The sequence below is a fragment of the Salarias fasciatus genome, chromosome 3 (genome assembly GCF_902148845.1).
Source record: "Salarias fasciatus chromosome 3, fSalaFa1.1, whole genome shotgun sequence".
Lineage (NCBI taxonomy): Eukaryota > Metazoa > Chordata > Actinopteri > Blenniiformes > Blenniidae > Salarias > Salarias fasciatus.
In genome coordinates, this window is record NC_043747.1 from 6,440,659 (window position 1) to 6,446,833 (window position 6,175).

The following is a 6,175-nucleotide window of genomic DNA, read 5'->3' on the forward strand; positions in this document are numbered from 1 at the left end:
CTGAGTCTATGGCTTCTACTGCTGTGCTCCGGTATATCCTTCCGCGGAGCACTGCGCATGCACAGGTCTGTGTGTATCAACACGTTATTTTAACAGATTGAAAAGAAGACATGCCTTTTAAAATGTTTCGTAACCATTCGGATTTACTTCACGTGCTAATACGCCGTCCCCTGGACCACTGGAAGGAGTATTTTGTCCACTTTCATCAGTGCGGCTCCGTTTCCTATTGACTTCCAGCAATTGAGCTAAGCTAACTACGATGCTAACAGCTGGGAACCAGCCAATAACGCACAGACACAAAAAAGGTATTTATGAGCTTGTCTAACTTTGTCAATGATAGGGATAGGGCGTGGGTCAAAAATCTTTGGAGTATTCCTTTAGTCAAAAGGCTCACCTTGTGGGTAAAGAAAGGTAATTTTGTGGTTTTGAAATAACATAAAGGTACCTGCTACTGTGGTTTTCCAGCTATAAATCAAAACATGTGCTTCTCACGCTGTGGTGATCTTTTGAACCCATAATCAGCTGCTTGGAGTCAATGTTTGATAAATGTGTGATAAACGGAGCTGTGTGGATGGATGCTCCGTTATGCAATCCAGACTCACCCACCTGCGCACGTTGACTGTGGGTGGGGGTTAAGTCAGACCTGACCTCCAGTTTCCTCCCAGAGCCCAGGCTGTCACACACCGCCACCGCAGGACGGCGTTCCCCACGTCCCAGTAGCCGAGCCGAAGCGTCTCCTCGCGCCATGGAGGTTCCCTCGCTGTGCTTCGTAACCTGCGTCCTCCTCGCCTTCTCCTGCTCCGCTCACGGTGAGAACGAGTACATGTTGAGTTTTTTTCAAACGTGTAGGGAGTGTTACGTTGTCGGTGGTCGAGTGTGACGGTTCGATTCCGTCACATCCAGGCCCTGATGTGACAGGGTCAAGGTGAATTCCAGCGGGAAGCTGATGGGGCCTCGTGGAATCTGCGTCGTGTGAATTCAACCTGCTCCGGGTCTAGTTAACGTTGTTTTCATGTCGGATGAGGCGAAGACACGGTTTTGAACCGTGAAAGTCGGAGTTTCTGTCTGTCCCCAACGGACTACGTTTCCATCTCTCTGTCAGCCTCCGAATACTTCAGTTTTACTGGAAGTTTCCTCAAAGACGACTTTGATACATCGAAAAAGTGCGTCTCCTCTGTCTAAATGGAAGATTCAGTTACACAACTATCATAATCCGAGGTTACGCAACATGGTTTATTATGCCTGCAGTGATCTATACAGTTAATAAAAATCACAGAAAAAACTTCTAATTCAGAAAAGCAGAAGGTTTTTAGAGGAAACGCTGCTCTGAATATCCCTTCTCGTGAAAAGTGTTGGTTCATTTAAATACATTTTCTCGTCCTTTGATATATAATTTATCAACTCATCAAGTCATCAGGATTCGGTTTTCCTGCAGTTTTTGTGGTGAAACGTTCCGGATGTGGGCCCATTGAAGCGGCCCGTGCTCGGCGCTTGTTCTTCCGAAGACGACGACGGTCAATACTGGAGCAAGTCGATTGTTGGGATTTCGTTTTTTTTCCTCTGTCAAGACGATGCGATAAGACAAATAAAGCTGAATTGAACTGAAGTAATCCGCCAGCGGCGCCGTAACCAGGCTTTATTATGGGTTCGTAAGGTTTTCCTCCGCTATGCGGCAGGAGATAAGGTGCAGTAAAGACTGAATCACAACCTGGAGACGACCAGAGCAAAGGTCACCGCTGATCAGTCAGCCGTTAGTGAGACAGAGTGATCTTAAAGGGTTTGTCATCACTGTTTCTGGAGGGATAGTGATTTATTTCAGAAGTGCTCCAAAGGACACAGGAACTCAGAGAGGACCCGCTGTCCCTCGTTGCCCTCGTAGGTCGTTCCTCGGTCGATGCAGCAGTGGCTTCAGAGGGAGGAGTCGAACGGGAGGAAACCGGGACGACGCAGGCTCCAACCACCATGCCCGCCGCAACCCCGACATGCGACAATGGCAAAGTCTACAACGGAATCGGCTGTGTGTGTCCGACCGGGTGGACTGGGGGCCACTGTCGCTTCTTTGACGATTATGAACCAGGTATTGTTTTACCGAAGGTTGTCAAGCATTTTTTGCCCAAACTCTTAACCGCAAGTCATGTTTTGTTTTTGTTTTTTACTTTTTTTTCATTTTTTTGCAGCCGACTTCAGGCGGTCAGTGGAAGTGAAAGCAAACCTCAACGAGCCGTATAAAGACTACATGAGTAACACAAGCTCATCTGAATACAAGGTCTTTGTTCAACGCTTCATCAATATGGTAAATCACAAAGATGACTTAACTAGTGATTGATTTAAAACTTTCAGAGCTTTCTCTCTTCATGCAAATACAGTCAGACTTAAGAATACAGCATCGTCATCTTCAACTGTTTCTCTGCTTGTGAAACGCCATTCCGACGCTCTTTCAGATGATGTCTAATTACACCTTTGGAAACGTGTCAAACCTGGAACCCATCACAGTAACACACATCGGGTGAATGACGACATAATTCTGTGAATTGAAGTTGTCTCTGTAGGAGGGCCGAGCGTCGCCCTTCCAAAAAAGAGAGTCTCGTCATTTTGTTGTCTCTTGTCTTTTTCAGACAAGGGCCGCCACTGCCAGCGAGCGCGGCGGCGGTGAGTAGCGGCACATTCCCAGCATTTCCTGACAGAAAGTGAGTCTGCGGCTAAATATAGCAACGTGTTTTCCTTTCAGGTGAAACATGCAAAAGAAGTCATGGAACCAAGAGACGAAAGGTAAATGAACGCACTGGTGCCATACGAAGAAAGACGTGGTCATACACACACACACACACACACACACATGGTACAACGCTGGGTGAAACCCCGCAGGTACAGGGAGAACATACAAACACCTGTGAGAAGAGCCCAGCCAGTCACTGATCCTGTGGCTCTGTTTCAGTTTCGCTGTTAGCATCACATACCAAGTCCACCTGCGCTTACCAAACAACAAATCAGCTGAGGGAGAATATCAGAAAAACTATGATAAAATTAAGGAGAGGAATGACGCTCTTGTAAACTGCCCAGGTAAGTACAGAAACACTGAGCGCTCCCTGCCATTCAGAAGTTTCATTGTTTTTATGTTTGTGATCCGACCTCTGCTTTGTTTTAAAGGCTGTTATTTCACTGAACAGCCTGAATGTACTAAAGTCAACGTCACAGTCAAAGGTAAGGAGTGTGTGTGTGTGTGTGTGTGTGTGTGTGTGTGTGTGTGTGTGTGTGTGTGTGTGTGTGTGTGTGAGAGAGAGAGCGTTGTGTGTTCATCTTGCTGTTAAAAATGGAGCTGGCGTTAGAAAGTGGTGTTCTTCATCCATTCATCCATCACAGTTCAGTGTCTCCATGTTGCTGAGTCTTCTGCGTCGTTTCTTGTGTCTTCTGCGTCGATTTTTGTGTCTTCTACACATTTAGCTTCAGCTTCAGTGTCTTGTTTTCGCCCTCCAGATGTTTGTCGGCCTGATTATGACATTCCGAGTAAGACATTGGAATCTGGAGCACCATACGAATGTGTGACTGAGTGTAACTCCGAACACAGCAAACATAAACCCTGCTCCAGTGGCGGAAACTGCACCTTCCACAGGGATGTCAGACGCACCTGCACGTACGTTGACTGCACGCTCTTCTTTCCTTTATCGCGGTTGTTCCCTGGTTTTATGTTGTGAAACAGAAAGAAACGATTGTCTTCAGACTGCTTTGGTTTGGTTGACTTCGGCAGACGTTTGTTCGCACTTTCACGCATTTTCGTCTCAGTAATGTAGTTCACTGTCTGACTTGGAAGTAAGGGGTCGAGAATGTGTCGCTTCTCGCCTTTGACTCTCACTTTAACCACATTTTAAAGGAGATTTAAATCAGGGTGTCAAACCTCTGGCTTGCTGACGTAAACTGAGCCTCCACGGAGTGACATCAATATGATTCTATCCTTTGATTTGAATCTGTCCTTCCTCTTCAGGTGTCTGAAAATAGACACCACTTTGTACCTGGGCAGCAACTGCGAGTATCCGATCAACAGGGTGGGACTCATCGTCGGCTTGAGCCTGACGTTCTCCATCCTCCTGGCGGCCATCGCATATTTGGTCTTCCGTGTGGTGAACAGCAAACGCAAGCAGTCCAAGTAAGCTGTGCGGCGTTACCATCGGGACACTCACGCCTCGTCGTATTTAAAAACTCAACCATATCTGATTCTGCAGGAAGGAGGGGTTGAAGGAGAAGCTGATGAACCAGTGGACGAATGAGGACATCACCAGGCCCCCGGGTCAGTATTTCATCTCTGCTCACGTCAGCAGGATTATCGTAGATTATTAATTTAAAAAGATTGTGTTATGAAACGACGTGGCGAGATTTCTTCCTTTTTCACAAATCACTTTGAAGTTTCTCCAGTGATTTGATGCATCGGCCCCCAACGAGAAAGTGTTTGAATACTCTAACGACGACTCAAAATTCCAGTATTCCAGAATGCAGCAGGGACATTTGAAAATTGTGGTTTTAAATCTTAAATCTTAAATCCTCTTCCCAGTCTACTCCATCGGGGGATCGGGTAGACAAACCGTCTCACCCTACAAGACATTGTCTCCCCTGGCTCAGACAGAAAGTCCCTCTCTTGACGGGGACTTGCCTCAGTCTGCCTCACCGGACAAACCCATCACCCAGCCGGTCAGTGGTCACAGGCGCCCGACACCTGGAGCTCCGTCCTCGCACTCACTCTGACCTGCTGTTGTCTGTTTCCACAGATGAAAATCAACAGGCCTGAGATCAGGGGCTCGTTCGACGTCTAAAGACGAGCCCCTCAGAACTCTGCTTTCAGTCACCTTTAATTTGAAAAAGCGGATGACTCTAAATCATTTTATTGTTCACATTAGATTGCTTATTTATTGGTTTCTTAAACTGACCTGAGGTACTCAGTAGTAGGCTACTACGGAGTCAATTGTTAACTATGTAATCACACAGAAAATTCTTATTTTCTTGAGATAATACAATATTAATTAATCAGACTGTATAAACTCTGATCACTCAGTTTCATTTGATTACATTACAGACATTCGAGCCAGAGCTCCTTCAGTGTCTTTCCCTTAGTTTACATTGAAATCTTGTGAGGCTCATCATATGTCACAGGACAGAGAATCCATCAATTTTCCCTGAAATTACCTGAACAAAATGAAATCCAGCTGGCTCCTGTAAAGATTCTAAAGACACAAAACAACATTTTGAAATGTCTGAAGAAACTCCAGCTTTTAAAGTATTATCTCTTTTGCTGTACTTATTTGCACACCTATTTAGACCTGTTTGTAAAGTTTTTCTACTGAATAAAAGTGCGTGTGATCAAAGTAAATTATTTTCATTCTGCAGGTGTTGGAAATTATATAAATATTGACATGTAGCTATGTAAAACTAATGGGTTCTACTGAAATACATACCCTTGCTATCTGTCATTTTTTTTTATTTTTCTCCCTGTTTTGTTTCCTCTTTGCCATGAATAAAAGCTTGAGCACTTGAGCAAAACTTAAGAAATTAACATTTACACACACACACACACACACACACACACACACACACACACACACACACACACACACACACACACACACACACACACACACACACACACACACACACACACACACACACGCTCAGTCTTGTATTTCTATCCTTGTGGGGACCGTCCATTGACTCCCATTCATGTCTAGCCCCTAACCCTGACCCTTACCCTAACCCTAACCCACACCACAACAAAGCCTAACCCTAAAGAAATGTTTTTGCACTTTTACTTTTTTCAGTAACAACAACATGGTCAAGAAAACACTGTTTCTCCTACTTAGGACCGGAAAAAGGTCCCCACAAGGCACGTCGTTCCACGTTTTGCTATCCTTGTGGGGACATTTGGCCCCGACAAGGATAGAAATACAAGAACACACACACACACACACACACACACACACACACACACACACACACACACACACACACACACACAGAGAGACATATAAATAGGTGTGTTTATGAGTTTTCTTTCAACAAAGATGATTTTATACATTTATTAGGAGTGCCCTACATGCATGGTAAGAACATTAAAAGTGAGTAAGATTCGGTTCAAATATTTTGAGAGACCGATAAATAATTCATGAGGCGCAGGCGGGCGGCTCTCGCGCTC